General features: G+C 46.3%; 1 protein-coding gene across 2 annotated transcripts in view; it reads left to right on the forward strand.

Moving 5' to 3' along the window:
- Positions 1–6,970: 6,970 nt before the first annotated feature.
- The window catches only part of FAM110B (family with sequence similarity 110 member B), a 116,149-nt gene continuing 99,282 nt past the window's right edge, over positions 6,971–23,837 (forward strand). Inside the window, exon 1 of one of the 2 annotated variants that reach the window (XM_031441594.2) lies at positions 6,971–7,103. The gene's annotated coding sequence lies outside the window, so the exon portion shown is untranslated. Of the gene's footprint in view, positions 7,104–23,464; positions 23,621–23,837 lie in introns of those variants that run through there. The other variant, XM_064480827.1, reaches the window with a different exon arrangement.

Here is a 23,837-nt window from a genome sequence, read left to right on the forward strand (position 1 = left end):
AGGAATTATTATGCTTTACAATTAGGAGAAAATTGTGCTAGTATTTAAAATTTCTACCTGCTACTTCGTGTAAAACTCTCAGCTAACAACAAAATAGAAAGCGGAGGCTGTCAGAGGAAGACAGGTGCAAACTGAGAAAACGCCATAATTACGTATCGACATTTTTGTAGTCTGTGTTGACTGTGTGTGTATCCGTATTTCGATTCTGTCAGAAATACCAAAATGGCGACATACGCTGATTTTTTTTCCCCCCAAAAGATTTCAACATGCTATGGTTTAGCCTTCCTGTATATTCTTCAGCTGAGTTTGGACAGAGCTTTTTGGATGGGGTGGAGTGGTGTGCTGGGGAGTAGAGACACCCTCTTCCTCACCTTGTTTTGTCTTTTCCTAACCCCCTTGCTTCCATACCTCTACCTCCTCCTCTCCTGCGATGAGCTGGCTGGCAATCTGCAAATGCTGATGTTCCAAAAAGATACCTACTTAGAAGGCGTGGCTGTTGGTGGTGAAACTCGCAGAAAATTGAGGATACGTGTAATGCATGAGTAAATAAAGCAACTTGGAATCACTGAACTACCACTCAAAAGATTGATTTTTACCAATTTGGGGGAAGGAAGGATAATCATAGAAGAGGTAACAAAGAATGCATTTGACTGGTTGTGTGTTTACACAGGGAACAGGGAAAGCTATTGTACCAAGAGCAGGTAGGATGTGAATGACTGCAGGCCTCAGTGAAAACATGGGCATTGAGAGACCCGGCGACAGATGAGTGAGGGAGGCACGCGTAGGGGGATGAGCTAAATTCACATCCATCCCCAAAGCATTCTGACATTTTGTTAAAGCTTCCCAATAATTTGCAGGCAATTTCCACAAATGTCAGAAATAGCATTGCTCATCTTTTAGATTAATACCAGGTGACTGAAAAATAGAATGCCTACACGAAAGTCTGAGTGTATCTTCCCCAAACATTGAGAAACCATAATAGACACTTTAAAAAGGATTCGGGAAAAAAATACGCATTGAACCCTAAGACTCAGAAGTCTGTGTACCTACTCACATGCGTTTTAAAGAGAGGAAACTGGTTATTACGTATCAGAACCGTCTGTGGCTCAGAGACCTCATATTCCCTCACATGTCCTTGTCTCCTTGTTCTTTCCTGCTCATGATCTATTTTGCTTGTTAACAGCTCTACTATGTACTGGTAGGAAGGCGGAGAAAAGTCCAAATTAGTTCATTTTCCTGGCTGCGAATGAACTTGTTTAATATCTGATGAGGAAGAGGTTTGAATGAAATTAGAGTTTCTAGTTATTTGTGTCACCTCTGGTTTTTGATTCCAGGGAACAGGAGAATTAGAAAGCTCTGCACAAAACAGATGGATCACGTTTCTATTAAGTAAGTGGCTTAATGTTCTAGGTTCGCCTTGCCACAGATAGTTTAAAACCACCCCGCATCCTTGGCACATTATCTCTCCCTGTCTACGAGAATAACAGAGGACATACGTATAACCTAATATTCCATGTACTATGCAATCAAATTCTGACAACTTAATCCAGTTGAAAATCTGAAAGTAAGGGAAGGTTTTGAGCCAAATAAAAATAGGAGCTCATATGTTTATTTCATAGAAGAGGACACAGCATCTCAGTTCTGAAGCCTAGATCAGTTTCATAGCTGGAAAGGACTTGAACAGTTTCTACCCCTCCACATCATTAACTTGTTATAGGCAATATTTGGCAATCTAGAATTCCTCAGGAAATCATGGTATGTGTTCAGTGTCAATAACAGAATAGGAAAATCAATTCAGTTCAGTTCAGTTCAGTTAAGCAGACAGCATTCATGAGCTCTCCACGGGCTCCGCTCCTGGGGGCTTCCTTTTATTCCTCGTAACTGACCAGTTCCCTTCACCCACTCCAAATCCCGGGGGCCAATGGCACCGCCTTCTCCTTTATCGGCACACTTTATGTAGATCTTCCTGCTCCTGCTGAAATCTAGGTTGACTCATCTTCCCTTGTTTGTCCTTTCAGCTTCCCCAGCATTTTGCTAAGTGGTTCCCAATATTCACGTCCCTGTTTCCTGCCTGGATCCTGACTGATGCTCGGGGGATAATAGTAACCTCAGTATTGACAAGTGCAGGTAATGAGCATTAGGGGCCCAAGAGACAGCCTCGTAGAGTCAGGTACAGTGTTTGTTTGTTGTAAATTCCAATCCACTGGAGTCTGTTATTTACTTACATACCGTAGACCACGACATCATGTCCCAGCAGTGTCAAATTGCTAGAAAAGCTTCTAAACACGGGCTTCCACTATCTAAACTCATCGCACCCTAGAGCAGTAACAACAGCTCCCAGAGCACTGTCGGTCCACAGACAGAGCCCGAGTAGCACGAGTCCAGTCCAGGGTAGGAAAAGAAACTGCTCTGAAGATTAGAAAGTGGGGTGGGAGTCAGAGATCTGCAGTCACTGGCAAACCCGTGGTAGCTGGAGACATGGAAAAACGTGGCCAGAATGGGGCCAAAAGCAAGTGGAGAGTCTGAGAGAAAGAAGGAGTGAGGGTGGACAACAGGGGGGCAAATGGAGAGAGACGCATCAGCTCTGGCAGACCACGTTGGTCCCCTGAGGTGGGCGCTTTGCCCTGAATGCCTCAAACAGGGCACCGCGTTCAGTAAGCCCCGCTGATCAAGGCATGCTGCCGTGTTTGTGTACCCCCAAATTCAGACATCGAAACCCTGAGCCCCAAAGGGATGATATTGGTACAGGAGGCCTTTGGAGGTAATTCGGTCGTGAGGAATTAGTGCCCTCATCAAAGGGACCCGAGGGAGTTCCCTGCTGCCTTCCCCTTCTGCCATGTGAGTTCACAAGGAGCATCTGGGCTCTCACCAGACACCAAATCCACTGGTGCCTTGATCTTGGACTTCCTGGCCTCCAGAAGTGTGAAAAAATAAATTTCTGTTGTTTATAAGCCACCCAGTTCATAGTACTTTTGTGATAGCAGCCCAAACGGATGAAGACAGAGGCCCATAAATGCAGTACATGTTTTGGGAAAAATTCCATCCAAACAGTTAACATAAAGTTGGAGTAATTTACATGAAAATCCAATGACAGAGAACAGCGTCTTCATTGATGAAACAGACAAACATGTGAAGATCAGTGCTACCCAACAGGACTTTCTGTGATGATGATGGAATTTTTTTTAATCTGTGGCTAATGGCACTTGAAAAGTGGCTAGTGTGACTGAGAAACTGAAGTCTTCACCCAACCTAATTCTAAGTCATTTAAATTTAAAGAGCTCATGTGGCTAGGGACTGCCTTGTTGGACAGATGATTCATGTGACTCATAGAGAGGTTTGCTTTAGGGTAAAAGATACACAGGCTTTGGCATCATGTGGACCAACGTTTAAATCTCCAAATTACTCATTCTGTGACCTTGGATGTGTCTGTCACTCACTGTCCCTGGACCTCAGCTTCTTTATGATACGGGGGTCATAATAATATTTATGTTTAGGGCCATGGTGATGGCTGAAAATGAGGCATGTACACTGCCTAGCAAAGACCAAATATCCAATAAATGACAGCTATTACCAGTTTTAGATGATGTGAGTCAGGATTCATGAACATAACTTGATTGTTTTGATTGCTCTGATCATTAGCATGAATATGTAATAAACTGTGAAATATGCAATGAGATAACCCCATTGAGATGCCTCTGGTGGAGTCACTCCTTCCTTAAGCAACTGGCAATGCCTTTCCAGTTAAAGATTCTCTTATCTCTGCCTTGCTGTGAGCTGTCCTTTCTCAGTGTGATTGCTTCTAGCAAATCCTCCTCCTCCTAAGGAGAATTCCTGACTGCTTTTTCTATAACCTCAGAAGAGCTAAATGATGTTTAGGGGGAAAGACAGATCTAGCTTGTTCAGTCAACAACTTGAATCTTACATACAAGTCTAAGTCAGTAGAATCTGATCAGAGGGGTCTCAAGCCTTCTCCTGTGGAATTAAGAGCACATATTCACAGACCTTATTTACCTTTACCCATCACAATCTCTCGGGGAAATTAAAAAAATAATAATACACATGTCTATCCCTCCTCCCTCTCAAATTGGAGACCTGGCATCCTCAGAAGCTCTCAGAGTTCTGTTTCAGGGTTGGAAAACCAGTATATGCCATGTTTTCAGGGTGGGTTCTGGACAGATGGGGTGGTCGGAGCCCAGGCTAACTGAGAAATTGCTGTATCGCACTTGGGTAAGGAAATGGCACAGACGTCACAGGGATTTGGCACATGGATGTGGGCAAACTCTGCATATTTGGCTGACATTTTTGCTGGGGAATCATAGCCGGTCATTTGAACAAGTGTCATTCAGAGCTGGGCTAGGATTCCAGAACTAATTTTTCTTTCCTTTTCCTCCTAAGCTACTCTGCTATGTTTCTGGAGATGGTCCACCTCTTCCAACTGTTCTTTTCTGGGGCTCAGATCTGTTTATGATATATTATTATTCTGCTGATGGGTTTTTGCACATGAAATTTCACTAGTTGTCAACACGACTGGGTACATACCCATGTGAAAAAAGACTGGGGATAACTGAACCTGGATCAGAGTTTCCCTAAGAAAACACTCTTGGAATCAGAGTGTTAAAACAATGCCTTCAGGCCCATTCAGCCCCCACCCCGGCCACCAACACTCTGACTGTTCACAGTGACCTGTGAGTAATGGTTAAGCAACCCACTGCTTAGTGAATGGATGCCCGTTAGGGTACTAGTCAAATAAGGTTACATACTTTTAGAGGCAAAAATCTCTTATGAAACAAAAGAATTCCAAGCAAAGGCCAGTAGCCCACTTCTCCTGAACAACATACAACACAATAAAATTCCAGCACAACAAGCCAACTTCAGCAGTCCCTGAAAGCCTGTAGCAGACTCTACAATGAGGAACTGTCCTCTATCAGCAAATACTGGGGATGAGGAAGGCACCTTTTACTGGAATAACTGATAAGACAAAAACATTTAATGGCATGTTCTAGTTTAGATGTGTAATTTAGACGTGGTTTTCTAACTACATCTTGTATTAATTTTTAATTTGGGCAAGGACAATGTGAAAATCTTAAATCTACGCCAGGCAATGGTTATGCCCTAAATGAGAACCTTAGTCCTCTCCAAAGGTAGGGCTGCCTGGTAAGTCACCTCCTTGACATAAACTTTACTATGAAGAAGCAATTTAGGTGGCAGAGAAGCCATCGCTCATTGGTTACATCCCTGACTTTCAGAGCATGGGTCATATGGGAAACTTTCGTGGCCTTCTAAGTGAGTATTTTAGAAAGCAACCTAGATCAAAATTAAACAAGTTAAGAAGGTATTTTATTGGTGCATTTCCTCAGAAGTCTGGGGGTTATGACTGGTTTCAGAGATGGCTGCCTGGAGGCACTCATTCATGTCATCAGGACTCCGTTTCCCTTGCTCAGTTGGCCTTCCTCTGGCTTGAGTTTCTTCTCTAACAGGCTGTTGCTGGCTTCCATGGCATGGTCTCAGAAGCTGCCATATCGGTTCAGAAAAAGGACCCCCTTTTCTCTGATTAGAAGGTGTGCCAGCCCCCTATCCTTTTGTGCCCAGGGGATGAGCTGCACTCTGATTGGAAGGCCTGGGTCACATGTCCCCTACAGTGGCAGGGGGAGCAATTCCCAAAAGGAAGAGGCTGGGGCAAAGAAGGTAAATTTTTTTTCTTTTTAATGGACTACTTTGGAGTGAGATATGTTGGTTGGCTCCATTTGCTATGGGAATGGTGAAAAAATAACTTCGTTCTACTGTTACACGACTTTTGGAGTTAATGGAGACCACAGCATAATCTGTGATCACATGGAATGCATGAGTATGCCAAAGGAAAGTTCCATCGAAAACCCAGTATCATGTCACTTTCTTAAAATGGTTCTCTTGTAAATAGACAAAAATTTACTATGGGAGCCTGAGTTTTATTTAGTTGATAATTTCTGAACTAGAATGAAAACAAGTCACACAATTCAAATATAGATGATCTTTCTGAGAAGATGGGATGAATGCAAATGTATTTCAAATGTATGAAAGATATAAATTCAATTTTTGCTGCTACTTTAGAGAAGTAATTATGTTGTGAGATGGTATTTTATTCAAATTCAACCATTTTGATAAATACAGGGTTTTATCTTTTAGAATTCCCAGTAGCAAAAAACTAAACGAGAATGGGTTTAATCTTCCCAAAACAATTAAAAACCTTCAAAATCCCAACCAAGTTATTAAGCAAATCAAAAAAAAAAAAAAAAAACAACAAAAAAAACAGCAATACCAAACCCCTCATTATGAGATGAATAAGGCCACATCCCAAAATGGTTTACTTAATTTTGAAACATCAGCTGGCGCATACTCTAAGGACAGTACCTTGTGCTGGAGATTTTTTTTTTTTCTATATTCTCTACTGTCTTCTTCAAACCTTTTTCGGGAGCCTTAAAAATGCCTTCAGAAATTTACTCTACAAATACTAAGATTGTCCATCTGAGTGTAGGAAAGTTAGTCCGCAGAGAATGTTGTCAGGCACCAAGAGCTCCCGGATGGGTTGACTGGTGGGGTTATCACGTTCACAGGGCAGGCTCCAGGCCTGGGGGTTCCGGCGGTGGAGATGCGCGATTCTTCACCGGGGTGGGAGTGGGGGTGGGGCGCCGGAGGGCTTTGGAGGTGGGGCGGGCGGGGAGCGGGGGCTGGGGCTTGGGGTGGGAATGAGGGGCGGGGTTTGGGTGAGAGGGAAGGGAGGCGTCGGAGATGGGGGAGGGGGCTGGGAGTGGGGGTGCGGGCGGGGGTGGGGCCGGGGGCGGGGCGCCCTGGGGGCGTGCCCACCCCGCGGGGACACGCGCTCTGGGCCGCCGCAACTCGCTCCAAGTTCCCTCCCTCGCTGTCGGGCGAAGCCGGCCTGCGCCCTCCCACTCGGCGCAGACCGAGCCGCCGCGGCCGCCGCCAGCCGGGCGCTCCACGGCCTCGCGTCCGGGGCGCCGTCGGCCCGCCTCGTCCGCGCTCCGCCCTCGGTCGGCACCGGCCGCCCGGACCCCGTCCCTCGCGCGCCCCGACTCTCCGTCCCCGGCGTCCCCGGGAGCGCGGCTGAGGTAAGGCGGGGCCGGGGGCCGGGGGCCGGGGACCGGGTCGGGTGGCCGCGCCGCGCCCCGATGGCGGACAAAGCCGAAGCCGCGCGCGGCGGGAGAGTAGCCGGGTCCGCCCCTGCCGCTCCCCAGCCGGCCTGGGTCTCCGTCCAGCCCCGCCCGGGGGCCGCCTGGCCCGCGCGGACCCCGGCCGGCGTTCCGGGCCGCGAGCCGAGGCGCGGCGCCGCGGCCTCCCTGCGCCCCCCGCGCGCTCGCTGCGCGCCCCGAGGCGGCGGAGGGCCGGGCGGAGGCCGGGGCGGGGGCCGGGCGGGCGCGCTGGCAGCGCGGCGGCGCGGGGGTGGGCGTGCGGGGCGCGGGCGATGGGCTCCGGAGGAGGAGGAAGGGATGGGCGAGGGACGGGGGCTCCCCTCGGCCAGGTCTCCTCGCACGGCTTCCGATCTCGGGTGCCAAGTACTTTGGGCGTATCAGTATCTCCTAATCGCTGGCTGGGAATTCTGGCCAGAAATGCAGATTCAGAGGCTCAGAAAGTTTGTTTTTGGTTACCCACCTCCAGCTCCATCCGTGGTCTCAACTGTCTCGACTTTCTTTGAAAGCATAGAGATTTGACACAGAATTAAACTATCCTTGGCTCACTCGTGCCCCCGTCACCCCGCGGACGGGCTCGGAATTTGGCAGCCAAGCGCGTGCAGGTTGTGGGAAGCCGCCGAAGCCTGCTGCCCGGCCGGGTGCCCTGCGATGCTGGTTAGAACCGGAGCTGCGGCGTGTGAAGGGGCAGTGACAGCTCGCCCTCCATGCAGGCTGGGGGTCGGGGGTGGCGGGAAGCGGAGAGAACTTTCCTGTATGCCTCAGTCATTCTGTAGAGTGGAAAGAAAACCCCCGGTGCCCGGCTTTTTAACCCTTTCAAGCTGTTACTCAGATTTATTGAGCCACAGAAAGAAGCCGGCTTGCTCTCGTACCCGAGGTCCAAGCCAGCCTTGTGTTTTTCCTCACGGTCATGCCCTGTGCAAAATTTGGCACACATCTGTGACAACACTGCATGGCTGGCGTGGTAAGGACTACAAACTGGTCTGCTTTTGAGAAAGGGAATATGATAGAATAAGCATTCTTGGCCATATAAATAGTATGACTTCCATTTTCTTCATTTCCCCTGTTGGTAGTGAGGATATTTATTTACCCCCTTCCTCCAAGACCAGTTTATACTGAGAGTCATTCCATGGAAAATACCTGCCTTAACTTGTACTTATTTTGTGAATCACTACCTCCGGTCATTCAAGTGAACTATTTATTAAGCAGAGTTATTTTAATGTAAGGGCGAGTTAATGGTGAGCCAGAGTTCTTCCGAGAGGGGAACGACTCATCGATTACCCTATAGTTTTTAATCTGTGGTATTACTGTAAATGGTATTTTGTCAACCTGATAATCTGCAAAGTGCTTAGGATAGTGTCTGGAACATGGTGCTAGGTAGGTGTCAGCTGGCTTTATTTTTAATTTTTATTATCAGTCCATGTGGGGTTTTTTTCGGTTTGGAAGACGGTTGTTTGGGGGTTTTTACATCCCAAATCTTTTAAATCGTGGTCTGTTTTAAATCTGTGGCTTAATTTTAGACCGGAATTGAGGCTGGGTTATTGTTTTGCTTATGACCGACGAACTTCTGTGTGGTGCTGTGTGCTGTATGTGGTGGATCCGTCAGGATGAGGACACAGCCCTTTACCCGGTGGTATCCAGGTTCATTTCATAGTGAGACTTCATTATCCTTATGGGCCTAATTGACTAAGGAGAAGCCTAGGCATTAGGAGAAGCCTGGGCTCTGAACCCCCTCGCGAACCCCCTTGTTCTATAGGTTTGGAATAATACTTTCAATTTCTAGTTGCAGCTAGCACAGCAATTGGGAAACTCCCAGTGTCAAAAGGTACTGAAAGGTAAATATCTGTGCTGTATACACATCACCCAGCACCTAGAATTCTTACCCATGCTTTAAAATCTTCAGAGCAGGGTTTATAGTGTAACTAGCTAAGAAAAATAAAAACTGCTTGTCATGGGTGAGTAACCGAAAGATGATGTTTGTGCTAATTGGATTTTAAAAGATTGCCAGGAGTTTACTTTCATTTTGAGCCCCCCCGCTGCCTCCCCGATTTTAACTTTGAAGTGACATCTTTTTCATTCTTGAACAGTTTACTTAGCTAAGCAAATGCCTGGGGTTAACTCTTGGGGCCCTGCAGAGCCAAGGCTGCTGGAGGCACAGTGGGGCGGTAGGTGGCGCTGTGAGCAGTGCTGGTGGACGGGGCGCGTGTGCGGTCAAGCAGAACCCGAGGGACCGACATCTAGCCTGCCGTACTCTCTCTGCACTGACACCGTCGAACAATCTTCTTAGGAATAAAATATTTTAAAAGTTTGTCCTTTGTATTTTAAACTTTTTAAGACTCTTTACTTATGGATTTTTCTTTCTGAAAATCATGGTATTCCAAGTGTTAAGAAAAACATTGTTTTTATATTATTTAATCGACTGTACCCTTTCCTCTTATTTTCCCATAACAGAGTAAGGTTGATCGGTCTGAGCCTAGGGGATCTCCAGCTAACCTGGATTTTTTCCCCCCAATACTTAACGTCTAGGAGAGAGAAACACATGCTAAGGAACCTACTTGCTTTTTGACTTTATTTACGAGAACAGCTTCCTCGGGTGAATTCTCATTTATTCTGGTTTTTACCATTATGCTGACTCCCGGTGTGATGCAGTGAGAATTGAGATTCAGGATGAAGGCTCTGAAGCTCTGCAGGGCCATGACTCATCTACAAAAAAATATATTCATCCTATAGTGTCGCACCAAGGATAGGAAGGGGGAGGTGCGCTCGGAGTGAGGGCTTTCTGGATTGTGCTCTGAGGTGTCTCTGCAGGCCGGCTCTGGAACTGGCCCAGTCCCAGGGCGGTGCCGGTCCAGTCTCCTAGCTCCCCCAGCACAGGGCTCGGGCTGTTATCTCTGTGCTGCAGTGAGGCAGGGTGACTCAGCCAAGTCACAGATCTCTTCAGTAGCAAAGCTGCGATCTTCACCCAGGTATGTGGGTGCCCTGGAGTGCCTGGGTCTTCCTGCCCCATCACCATGGCATGAGAACCCCTGTTTTGTGCATTCGCAAAGCCTTGACGACATTCTTTTTGGGTCCGATCCCCACAAATCTCTTCTTCGGAACTCAGTGACATGTTTTGAATGGCCTGAGTAGCATTTGGGCATTAAAGGGCTCCAAATGGGAGAAATTAAACTGTTTTTAATTTTCAGAGGAGACCTCCTAAGATTTCATAACACCTTGTTAAAAGTTGCTTATTTTCAGAGGGTTGAGGATAACAATGACAGGACTAAGTCAAGGTCAATGCAAATGGCTTAGATTATGAAGTCATCATGTCTGGTCTGTTTTTGGCTTTGTGGCCCAGGCGATCTGGCGAAAGTCCCAGCTCCCCTGTCCCCTCAGTGACTTACTTTCCTTTGGGTGGAGGGAGGTTTATTCATTTTCATGACTGAAATGCAGCAGAGGGGACGTTGATGGTTAATGGAACATTGGATCAAATCCCCGTTCCATATATTCATTATTCTGTTTTGCTTTTTAATTTTTAAACTTTAACAGTTTAGCCAGAGCCTAATTTAATTTTTTAATGGTGGTCTTCTTTGGTATTGAAAACATAGAAATACACAAAAGCAATGCTTGAGAATGGCTCAGAAGAGAACACAGACTACGCCCGAAGTGTTTATCAAAGAAGCTAAGCGTAGCATTGATTGTGAATTTTGACCGGATAAGTTATGGGAAGATTTGCATGGAAGATTTTGGAGAATAGTAGTTAGCAGTTTAGTTTTTCATTGTTCATGGATGTCATGATTTAAACAATTAATTACAAGCAATTAGATATGGGCAAGGAAATGTGTTGCAGAATACATTTCATCCTGTTTTTAAACTTGGTTTTGTTCCTGCGTGATCTTTTGTGACACAAAATTAATGAACTTAAATCATGCATATTCATTCCTCTCCTGACATGTTAGGTTCCCTCCTACTTGTGAGAAGGGCCTGCATGTGATGTTTACATTTTTAATTTTTTGCAGTTTGAGTCGCATAAAGAGAATCACATAATAGCACAGGAGTTAAAGGCATGAGTCTTGTTTTATTATTTTTTTTTTTAAGGAAATGTTAGTCGGTGAAACAAATTACTTCCTTTTCCCAGTATGATTAAACAATTCTAAACTGAAACTGGCGCTAAAGATGAGTTTTTAAAATTGTAAACACTTTAGAGAGAAGTTCAAAGGTGAATACTCAGCCAAAGGAAACAATATGTCATTTGGCAGACAGGTTCCTAGAAGAATTGTAAGAATTCTGTGCTGTTTTATACATCAGAGCAAGATCAGTGTGTTTTGAAATTGTCCAGCTCCAGATAGGGCTTTTAAAAATACAATTCAGAAGCATATGGGAAATTTTGGACTAGTTCTGTTGTGATGCAAAGAATTTTTTTCCTCAGAGCCGCACTAGAAGTTTGTTTCATCTTTTTGTCTTTTTCAGGAAGCATCACTGCTATCCTTCAAAATGGTCATTCTTGGCAGCAATTTTTTTTTGTCTTGTTGACTGGAATGTCATGAAAAGAAAATGATTTTGTGAAATAATGCAGTTTTGTAATTTCTTCAGTTATGATTGTTATATTAAACAGATATTTATAGAGGATCCACTGCATGCCAGGTGCTGGGACCAGGCAGTGCCTTCCCTGCCATCCCTGGGCACTGCCTAGTCCCAGCACCTGGCATGCAGTGGCTCTTTAAGTGGCTCTTTAAGGCTTTCCAGTGTGAAGTGGGGCAAAATAAACAAAAGTGGAAAGCTGCTTTGAAGCAGTAATAATTGCAGTCAGGAATGAGAGCGGCACTCTTACCTGGGCTGGGTGGTCTGGGCGGGCCTCACAGAGGATGCTTCAGCTGAGACAAGTGAAAAAGAAAGTCAACCTATGGAAGGTTTCCGAGCAGAGAGGATGGATGGCCTGTGCAAAGGCTCTGTGGCCTTTGCAGGAAATAGGAGACAGCAGCAAAGGAACCAGCTCAGCAAGGCCTTCCCTGTAGGTCCTGGAGGGTGTGTCTGTTTATTATAAATGTAGTGGGAGCTGCCGGAGGGTGTGACACAGGCGGGTCAGGCCCTCCTTTGCAGATTTGGCCGCTCACTCTGCCTGCCTTGAGGAGAATGATTCAGGAGGAGTGGAGCGAGGAGCTGGTTAGAAAGCTGTTGTGACCAGTGCCGGTTGTTGGCGGGAAATCAATGTTTGCAGGATGCCGAATTTCTGCTAAGCTGACACACCAGTGATCTGAAGATTCATCATTATCGCCTGTGCCACTAAGAATGAAAGCAAACTGCCCGCTCAGCTAGGACACACCACCCTTGGTGACAAGGATCCTGATTTCAGGTATTAACACGGGAAAATAGATGTGCCTTAGAGTTGGTGAAATACGATATTTTCTGGAGCTCAAGCTGAGCGGGCTTGCCAATTTGTATTTCATTTCTGTTTGTATCTGAACAATACAAGTTGAATTCTGTGACTTGGAAGGACCTGGGGCCTTGTGTAGGGGAATCGCCTGCCCCTGGATTGGAAGCTGGTATAGAAGACTGGTCCTGCGTAAGTAGTCTTTCTGAGGCTTAAAAATCCACGTGAGAAGGCATCTGCAGAGGCTCTCGCTCCAGGTGCACCACAAACTGTTGCTGCCATAGATCAAGGAAACTGGGACAGCCCAGGTTTGTTCCAGGGGAGTCACAAACACCATCTGCTGGATCAGAATGGGTGTCAGTCCCTCGGGAGTTCCAAGCTTTGTTTCTCTCTGTGTCACCACTGGGAGCAGGACAGGATGAGGCCTGGGGCAGAGCCATGGGGACTCCAGGCCAAATGCTTAGTTAGAGGCCAGCAAATAGGTAAGCTGGTTACCGAGGGACAGGGAGAGTACAGGTTTTCTAGTTGAGCCTGTCTGGGTGCAAAGATCAGCTCTGCAGGAGCTGAGCAAGTTACCTAGGCTTCCGGAACCTCAGTTTCCAGGTCTGTAAAGTGGGGATAATTGCAGTACCTATTTCATAGGATGACTGTGAGGTTTTAGGAGGATGGTGCTTGCAGAATGCCAGGCCCTCTGGAGGCTGGTTGCTGTTAGGTGGTCTTGTCTCGTGGATTTTATTCGGCCTTCCGTGCGTTCTGTATATTCTCATCACAAGGGTCACATGCAGAAACTCCACGTGAGAAGGCATCTTTTTCAGAGACTCACTCTGACCTCTGAAGCTAAGGTCGCCCACCTTCAGCCGCAGTCTGTCCTGAAGTCCTATTTTATTTTACTCACAGCCCTCATTCCTAAGGGAAATTGTATCCTTTGTTTATGTGTTGTTATAAGTCACTGTCGTGTGGGCTGCTGTATCCGCAGGGCCCAGAAGGGTGCCAGGCCACATGGCAGGGCTTACCACGTATATACTGAATGTACTGTGTGCACGACACTGCTGACGACGAGGTCCCCCAGGGGACCCTGAAGGCACAGCACAAAGGCCTGTCCTCAGGCAGGGTTCTCTCCACTGTGTTTTTTGTGCTCCAATATAATGGGCTTTTAGTCAAGGAGTATGACCCGCAGTCCAGCGATCATGCCCGCAGTTGGCCTTGAGAGAACCCAGGAAAATAAATGTGTCTTAGAGTCAGGGGTCAGGGTTTGGCAGAGAGGGAGCATTTCTACCTGGAAACATGGGTTTCTCGGGGTAGTGGGACATGCTTGTCGTTTTGCCTGGCGTTTCAGAGAGGGTCACCTGCTTTGTCTTCCAGTGAATGTCCCCAGAGGCTTACCTATTGCCTGAGATGCCAGCTCACAGGCACCCGCCTCTTGTAAACCACAAAGGCGAGTGTGGTGGGGAAGTGCACCGGCTGTTAAAGGGGCCGGTGCTTGACTCGGTGCTCTGGCCACCTGGGAAGCCAGCACAGAAGTTGCGGAAGGAGCCGGCATCCCAGGGACCTGCCCAGCCAGCAGTCTGGACTGTGGGTTATTCGCCCGGTCTCTAAGTCATATTTTGTTACTAATGATGCCGCATCCCATTATAACGACTTTTGTTGGTGCACTGATTTGGATGCTATTTGTGTTTTTCAAAAGGAAATCGTACCCATTTTAGGAATAAGAACATTTATATGTTCTTCTCCAGGCTTTTAATCTTTTCCAGTGCTTGCTTGTTGACAACAGTCTTTGGGTAAAGTTTAGTGAACAAACTATAAAGACGGATTTTCAAATCCTTGCGCAGACGCTCCACAATCCTAGATGTGTGTGTGTATTTATTTACACACGTGCAGGCTGTTCACCGTCTTCCCTTCCCTGGCTACCGGGGGACCACTGTGCTCAGTGGTGGTCAGAAATGGACAGTTGGAAACTGGGAACTCACCGGGAAATACCGGTGAACCTGGACAGCACTACTGTGTTTTGACTGCATGATTAGAACAGGGTGAATTAAGAGGTTTCTTGTACACTTGACTGTGAGTTGGGGATTTTTAAATCCTTTTAATCTATCCTTGTCCTGTGCTCATTCAAATGATCACTGATTGGAATGTTGTGATTTTTAAGAATCAGATGTTTTTCTTCCCAGTAAATTTTGTTCTTGTTTAGTGACCATGAAGGAAGAAGAGAAATCATTGTGTGGGTTTGGAACATGACTAGTCCCTGCTTCTGCAGGCTTTGTGTTAACCTGCAGCAAGGCTCGGGTGTGTAGCCATAAGCCTTCTTACAGTGTTTTGGTCAAAGTGGCCACCATCTTTCAGGGGACAGACTGTCCAGTAACTCAGTTCTTTAATTTAATGGAGTGTTTTTTTTTCTAATTCTTGTTAGTGAATTTATATTTACAGCTCTTAAAAGGGGAGAGTGTTAGAGTCGTATACATGTGTATTTTGTGGGAAGTCGAAATATTCTGTTAGGTCGTGCTAGAGGGGACTTGTGGTCTACCTGTGTTGTTTGGAAATAGGTTGGAAGTGACTTTTCTGTACAAGTGATGGGAGCCCCACACATGTCATGTAGCTGGGGGGGTGTGTACGTGGCTGTGTGTATGAGAACTCCACTTCTCCAGCTGTAACCCTGGTGTTCAGTGCGAGCTTCGCAGGCGCTGCGTTTTCCCCGTTAGAAGCAGCCCTGCCCTCACCCCGTGGTGACGTGCTCCAGCTCGTGTGTCCTGTGCTTCTCGGATTTCCCCTGCAGGTATTTTTTCTTTCAGAATTCCTAGCACAGGACCGAACTTTTTTGGTTGTTAATCCCCAGTTGCTCTTTCCATGTGCCTTGTCCAGAGTCATTTCAGTGTGAAGCCTTCAGCTGTTGAAAAGCTGTTTCCTTTCTTTGGGTCTTTCCCAAAAGGTGTTTAGGTGGGGTTGAGTTAATGGTAGAGAGGCCCCGTTGCACGGCCTTTTAATTCAGCATCGCAAGGTGTTCTCAGATTCTTCATACGTTTCATGTCTGAAATGCTTAAGGGTCTTCATTTTAACTTGGATTTTCCATTTACCAGATAGTGTTTATTTTTCACTACACCTCGTAGTAGGGTTCTCCAGAGAAACAGAACCAATGGGACCTCTGTCTCCATCTCGAGGAAAGTTATTTTAAGGAGTTGGCTCATGTTGTTAAGGAGGCTGGGGGGCCCCACAACCTGTCGTCTGCGCGCTGGAGGCCCAGGAGGGACGATGTGGCGGGTCAGCCCCAGTGTGGGGCAGGAGGGAACCTGCGTCTCAGCTCGCCCATCCGGCAGAGGTCCGACTCTCCCTCTCGCACTTTTTTTGCTGTGTTCAGGCCCCTCACAGACTGGACGAGGCTGCTCACACTGCGAGGGCCATCCGCTTTCCTCTGTCCACTAATTCAGATGTTCATCTCAGCCAGAAACATCCTGCAGACACACCCAGATCCATGTTTAACCCACTATCTGGGCACCTCCAGTCCTGGTCAAGTTGATACAGAAAATAGACCGCACACCCATGTAGTAGAATCAAAGCATTTCAGGAACTGGGTAACACATTTGATAACGTGTTGTCAAAGTACCGTTTCCCAAGCCTGTGTGAATGAGCCGAGCCCCGCAGTGTTAAGACCGGCTACCCGCCCCTTCCCGCTCCTCCAGGAAGGCGCTGCCCTGCCGGACGGGCTGGCACGGTGCACCTGGGCCTTCCGGAGCAGCGCCTCCCCACTGAGCCGGCTGACCTGTGGTTTACGGTGCGCCCTTGGTTTGTGCCTGCTCCTGCACCTGCTGTTCCCTCTGCCCTGCTTCCTGGGATCCTGGTCACCCTGAAAGGCTTCTGCCATCCCTCCTTCCTATTTCCTTGACTGTGTGTGGTCTAAATTAAGAAAGCGGAAGAAACAATCACCTCTTTTGTGATGCTCAAGTAACTTGAATGCAAAGGCATAAAAGTTTATCTCTGCCTTATCACTACTGCAAGCCCTGATAGAGCGCCGTGAATTGTATTCAAGCCAGCAGCTTCATGTGAATGAATATCTGCTTCAGTCTTGACCCATGCTGCTACTCGGAGAGCAGCCTGCATCTCAGGATTGAGGCGAGTGGCCTCTCAGGTGCTGAAGGAGTTTGTAGATGAGATCAAGCTATCGCTATTGATAATATCCTGAGAGATCGTAGGGAAGACAAGAGGTGCCAAGTATCAAAAAAAAAAAAAACATATATATATAGATAGATAGATAGATAGATAGATATCTATATATATCTCCGTGTAACTAAATCACTTTGCTGCACACCTGAAACTAACACAACATTGTAAATTATACTTCAATAAAAATAAATATAAAATTAAAACAACAGCAAAATTAAAAAAAAAAAGGAAAAAACAAGTGCTCTGATTTTTTTCAGAAAATGCCAAGAGATCCTGGACCTTCGCTGTCCAGTATGCTGGCCACTGGTCACATCTGGCCACTGGTCACTGAGCACTGGATATGTGGCTGCCCTGAACTGTGAGATCCTGTGAGTGTAAAATACCAGATTTTGAAGATTTTCTTGAAAAAAGAGTATAAATAGCTCACTAATAATTTTTTATATTACATGTTGAGATGATAGTATCTTGGACTGACTGGGTTAAGTAAAGTATATTATCAAAGTTGATTTCACCTGCTTCTTCTGATTTTTAATATAGCTACAGGAACATTTAAAATAGCACGCGTAGTTCGCATTTGTGGCTTGCATTCGATTTCCCTGGGAGGACGCTGTTTTAGATTCTACAATTCATTGCTGTTACTTCATATCCTTGGCAGGATTTTAAAACATAGTGTTAAGCAGATGGCTGTGCACTTGTAGAAAAGGAAGTAGTAATAACTAAAAGCAAGAATAGTTTCACTAAGAACAAAGCATGCCAAGCTAACTGCATTTTTTTTTTGGTTAGAAGATCAGAACAATTATGTAGATTCATGCTGGAAACGTCTCCCCTGATGAGCTTGAGGACAGCTTAGGGAATGCAGAGTTGTGGTTGATGGCGTGGTCGTGTCTGTGGTGTGTCTGTGTCTGTAGCTCGTTGAACTCAGTTCCCAGAATATCTTATATTGATTGCTGTGTCAGGAACAGGCTGGGGGATGCTCTCAGGCTTCCCATAGAGCTTGTTTCATTTTAGTGATGTGAGGGAACATAAACTAAGGTTATCTGTGAAGAGGTCAAGTCTGATCAGGTCCTGGTGGTCTGAGGAAGGTCGCCCACACCAGCCGTGGTCCGGAGCACAACCACTGAGCGCGTGTATGGAGGGCGTGTGTGCTCAGGCTCTGTGCTGGGTGCTGGGAGTAAGGACTAATGATATATTGTCCCTAACCTCTAGAGTGGCCTTCAGACTGTTGTTTTCAAAGAACATTCTGGCTAGGTACCACTGGGTACCTGGTGGCTGCCTCCATAGACAAGTGGAGGATTCTGCATAATGGTCAGGGCTTTTGAACTGCAGTTGAAAGTTAGGAACTGTCTGAGCTCTTAACAATCTAAGAGGCATGTTGTGGAAAATTCTTTCTAGAGCTGATTTATGTAACCCATCCACTGCTTTGGGTCCCTCAACTTTGATCTTCCAAGTGTCTGGTAAATGGCTGTTGGCAACATTTTGGGGGCAAGGAGTGATCTTAGACCCTCCTGGAATCACCTTCCTGACCAAGCAGCTCTCTCGACCGCCCTCCTCTCCACGGTGGGGGAAGGACGTTCCAGAAGCGGCCGCACCACATCTCCCCCTGTGTTTTGGTGGAGACGTCAGTACGTCTTGCATTGTCATCGCCCAGTGTGCTCGACATTTTACACGCTTAAAACCTTGTCAGAAACATGCGAGGCAAATAATTTGATTATAAACAATACATTTTAAGCAAATTGAAGCTCAGCTGTAGCAACTTAGAAGGAAATTGTGGCCAGTTTCTTCTCTATCTTGACCTCTGTTTCTAGGCTTTAATTTTCTCCAAGTCTTGAAATTTTAATTTTCTGTTTTTCTCTGGTTTTATTTTATTTTTTCTTGAAGGTATCTCACATCTTTTTGTGAAAGAAAGCAAGGTTTAAAGTAAAACTAGAGGCCTTCTTAATGTAACTTTTGGCCTGTAAGTTGCTTGTTTAAACTCTTTACATTAGGAAGGTAGGTGTTGTATGTTTGACCTTGTTGAAGTTTTCATATTAAATATTTAGCTTAGCGGTGGGCACCTTTTTCAGTTTTTTATTTATGTATTTTTTGTAGATGAGAAACAATACTTAGAGGTTACTTTTTTCTATTCAAAATTAGAAATTGTCTTCATTCTGTTTATCTAAATGTAATCAATTTAATAGTATTTATATTAATTTTTATTGAAATAAGAAAAAGCATTCCAAGAATGTAAATTTCATATACTCTAAAACAAACAAAAAAGAGCTAAGCTGTCTGAAAATAAGGAAGAGCATTAATTCAGCTAAAAAAAAAATTAAAATTCCCAAGAAAATATTATTTCATAAAAAAAAAAAATGGCAAGTCTTATTAAGTCCTGTGTGGAGGGGGGAGGGTTTCTTAGAACTTAATCATCTCTTGAGTAGAATATCTGAAAGAGGAGTTGGTTATGTCTCTGGGCCATGAACAGGGTGCTCTCTGGGCATGTTTGGGTGGTCGCGGTACCTGGCTGGCAGAGCTCTGGGCTCCTGTGCTGGCAAGGGAGCTGGAAGTCACCTGGGTGATCCTCTCTCTTTCTCAGAGCAAACTTCAGGGTTGGTGTTACTACAGTTCCACCTAACGTGGTGCTGAGAGCTGAGATGTGGCGAGTGGAAGAGCTGGTCTAGTGTCTGTGCACAGTGAACCAGAGCCCTGACCTTGGCTGTGGGCAGGAAGAGAGGCTCCCACTCTGCTCCCCCGCGCCAGCCTGACCCTCCCTTTCCCGGCGTCAGCGTCTCACCATGCCCACCCGAGCTGGCAGGATGGAGTTAGCATTCCCACGTTGTCTTGCCTGGCTGGTGCCTCCCTGCCTGGGGCTGCTCCCAGAGGCCTTGGGGTTCACTCTACCCTCGGATGTGCCTTCTGCCAAGCCCACCTTCCCCAGGCCTAGAGGGGTTGTTGGCAGGATGGGAAGGAGGGGTCCAGAGGGGCTGGACTGTGGGCTCTGTCCCCACTGAGGCCAAGATCGTTTCCATCCAGACACACATCAGCTTCACCTATAACCTAGTGTGGCTGTTGTCATTTCTAGCACCATCTTTTTTCCTCCTCATTTTGGGTTTATTCCATCTTGCTCACTCTGAGTCTGCTCCACGGTAGATTTAACAGAGTCTATTCAGGGCACTCTCTCAGGGGCACAGTGCTGGAAACCAAGGTCACGTCTCTCTTTAACACCAAAATAAACTGATAAATGCTTGTAAGTAGAGTGGGAGGGGAGCCAGGGAGCCGGCCTCCAGTTCTGGAGCGTTGGTTCCCGTGCTGGACCGCGTGTCTCCCGGGAACAGGGATTTTCTGTGCATTAAGCTCCCGGCCCCACCGTGCGCAGGCTTTTGCCTTCTGCTCTCTCTGCCTTGGCAGAGGGCCAAGCAGAATAGGGCCTCGCAGGGTGAACTTGGCATAACAGGTGTCAGTTCTTCCTCGAAAGGCCCTTCAAGAAGACAGAGGCCAGCGGTCCCCACTGTCGGCCGGTCAGAGCGCCTGGGGTTGTGCCGCGTCCGAGTGGGAACTGGGGCGTCTGTAGAGGTCACCTCTGGTGTGACGGTGATGCACAGGTGGCTCCTGGGGATCTTGTTCTGGGCCAGTGACTCACAGACTCTAGCAACTAGACTCACCTGGAGGGTTAAACACAAACTGCGGGGCTGTTCCCAGAGATTCTGATTCAGTGAGTCCTGGAGGGCCTGAGAATTTGCATTTTTAAGGCATTCCCTGGTGATGTTGAACCGTTGAACAGAGTGAAGTCCTAAAAGTCACCTTCTAGAGGTGCGTGGTGCTTGATTTGAGAGCCTCCAGGCACCAGAAAACTTTGCAGGATCCTGAGCGGGAGGGAGGGAGGGAGGGTGACTGAAGGTGGATGTCTTGTAGGGAAGATGCTGGGAAGACAGAGGGGTTAACACGCTCTCCCGGAGGAGACCACCTGTGGTGTCACAGGCTTTGACTTTCTCTCCAAGAACCTGGAACGAAGTGGATAATTTTTAATATAGCACTTCTGCTGAACGAGCTGCAGGCTCGTATGGTTTTCTCTGCCCGTTTTCTATTTGTACTTAAGTCCCCGTGCGTTTTCGTATATAGAATATCAGTTCAGTTATGACTTGCTTTCTGGGGCACCATTTAATTAAACATTTTAAGACATTTAGAAGTAAAACTGTCACCTTCAGATTTTATTTTAAAATTAAAAAAATTAATGGAAATCTGTTCTTGGAGCATACTCAGTTTTTATAAAATATTTTGAAATGCAGTGAGTATGAGATATCTTTGTTTATTTTGGGGGGGGTAATTAAGTTTATTTATTTATTTAAATGGAGGTGCTGGGGATTGATCCCAGGACGTCGTGCTTGCTAGGCAGGCACTCTACCACTGAGCTATACCCTCCCCCCAACCCCGAGATATCTTTGTTTATTGACTTGAAGACTTTGGGCCATGAGAACGTACTTATTTCCTTAGATTTAAAAATGTTTACAAAATAATATCCTTTTCTTGGGAATTTTAATTTTTTCAGCTGAGTTAATGACCTTCCTTATATCCGGATAGCTTGTCTCTTTTTTGTTTTAGAGTACATACAATTTATGTTCTTGGAACTCTTTTTCTTATTTCAATAAAAATTACTATAGAGATACTATTAAATTGATTAAATTTAAATGAAATGAGTGAAGAGAACTTCTAAATTTAGTCTTAGGTCCTTAAGTTAGATTGCCCCCACCGGTGAGCAGAAACGTATATATTTTTTTAAGTTATGAGGATTTAAAGTGACATCTAGTGAAATGTGTATTCTATAATTAAAATAAGTGCTATTTGGAAACAAATCTAACTCACAGAAAATGGAACTATTTCTTATTGTATCATTCAGCTCATTTTATTTTTATGGTTTAATTATATAGTTGACCCACTTTATCTGAATAGAAACTAGGCTACCTTTTAAACCATTTTAGAATCCGAGAGGTCTGGTGTCTCTTTGGTGAGTGTGGCCGCAGGGAATTAGAACATGCATTCTTTATGCCCCTTTGATGATGGTTTTATCTGTGAAATAGACACTGAGATAAATGGCTACACTGGACAAAAAGAAAGCCAAGGGTTGAAGTAAAATCTGTATTATCCATTGTTATATAACAAGTGACGCCAAAACTTAGTGTCCCCCGAATGATAAAGGCCTCTCATCCTCACATTTCTGGGCGGTGGGGTTCAGGTGTCTCAGGAGGCTGTGGTCCAGGGGTTGCTGGAGGCAGGGTGGGGCCTGGAGGAGCTGCATCCAGGGGTCCCAGCTCCATGGCAGAGGGGTGGGTGCAGCTGTCAGTGGGTGGGAAGAAGGGGCTCGGTCCCTCCTCACCTGGGGCCTTTCCTGGCGCTCTTTGAACTGTTTGGGTTAGAGGTCAACTTCTTGGCTAGGGAAGCACCAGAAGGGTGACCTTTCATGGTGTCCCCGGCTGGCTCGCTCCCCAGCTCCACATACTCAGCAAGTTTGCCCTGAGGTGCTTCCTTGCACCAGAAAATGCCAGGTTTCATGTCCTGTGCCCCCCAGAAGATGATGCTGTGGGCAGAGTGAGCTCAGCCTGAAAGGTGCAGAGGGTGCACACCCAGGGAGGCTTTCCTGGAGGTCCGATCTGAGCCCAGTCAGACCTACCTTCCTCTTAAGGAAAGGTGGGTGCTAGGTAGGTGATGTGATTGGCTGGTGGTGGGGAGTCAGGGGTGAAATTCAGAGGGAGATTCTAGCCAGATGGGTAGGACCAGGTCAAGGGACTGAGGCAGGAAACTGCAGGGCAGGTCTGGGGCACCTCTGGCAGTTTAGATTTGCTTTATAAAGTGAAATGCTTGAGCTGGGGAAAGAGTCGGGGAATGGAGAGACCTGGCATGGCAGATCCAGAGTTTGGACTTCATGCTGTGAGTATGTGGTGCATGAGTCTCTTCTCATCCATTCCTTCGGTGGAGCCCAGAGCAGCTACCAGGTTTAAGGCTTTATTCTGCTCCCCTTACGCCTGCGAGGTGGGGATGTCTCCATCTTACAGAGGAGAGGCAGTGAGGGAGACACTGACTGCACAAGGTCGTGCGGCTGGTGAATGCAGGGCTGAGCATCAATGTGAAGACTTAACCGGAAGAGTTACATGCAAACTGCTTTCTTTTTGTTTATTTTTTTGGAATTGTTAGCAATTTATTGTTTGTTTGTTTTTATTGAAATATAGAGTCAGTTACAATGTGTCAGTTTCTAGCGTACAGCATAATGTCCCAGAAGACTGGTTTTTCATAAGACTCACCTGAAACACATGTTGAGTCATAGTCTGAGTTATACTTTTAACTAGTTTGAGTTCACCTAATCTGCCTTTTTTTTTTTTTTTTTAATTAAATCTTTGCCAGTGCTTGAGCTCGGAGAGGGTTGGACAACAGCTTTAGATACTTTCGACTTGCCAGTGAACTGAGAGATGGAAACATCACGGAAATGTTTGAACTGATTTCTCTCGGTTTTCAAAACTTCCTGCTGTCACTTGCTCAGGTAGTTCTGGGGGCTGAGGTAGGTCGGAAGACTTGTCGGAAAGGTAATTTGCTTTTGCATGTGTCGTTCTTCCGGATTCCAGTCTGTTCTGCCAGCTGGCACTGTCAGGCTGGTCGGGGCCTCCGGTCCCCGCCGGCTCTCTCTGTGGCTTCTCCTCCCCTGAGCCGGGCTAGCAGGGCACGGGTACGGAACCTCCGTGGGCATTCAGCCCACCTGTGGAGCGCTTTTTTCTTGTTCAGATTAGGGTCATCGAGCCTTCTCTGTGTTTGTTACTCTTCCCTAGATGCACAGGAAATTACGTTTTTATTTTGTCCAGGTGAAGTTTCTTGTTACCATGATATCCAAGGCCTTCCGTATGCTCTGTATCCCAGTTGGAAGCAGAAGTCTCACCTGCATCTTTGTAATAAGTGCCTAGAAGTAGGAAGTCCATCGGTGAGTTGCCACGCCCTCTGGATTCTGAATGGGTTCTACCAATGGGAAACACTGACAGATGATCAGCGTCCAGTTGACTGTACCGAGTGGCATTCCTCTAATTATTCCTTTTCCCAAGACTGAAAATCCATGATATCTGTGCTGTTCTAATGCGCTACCACTGGTTACTGCTTCCTGGTAACAGAACAGGATATCTGAAAGGGAATAAAACATAAAA

This window comes from Camelus dromedarius, chromosome 30, assembly GCF_036321535.1.
Source record: "Camelus dromedarius isolate mCamDro1 chromosome 30, mCamDro1.pat, whole genome shotgun sequence".
Lineage (NCBI taxonomy): Eukaryota > Metazoa > Chordata > Mammalia > Artiodactyla > Camelidae > Camelus > Camelus dromedarius.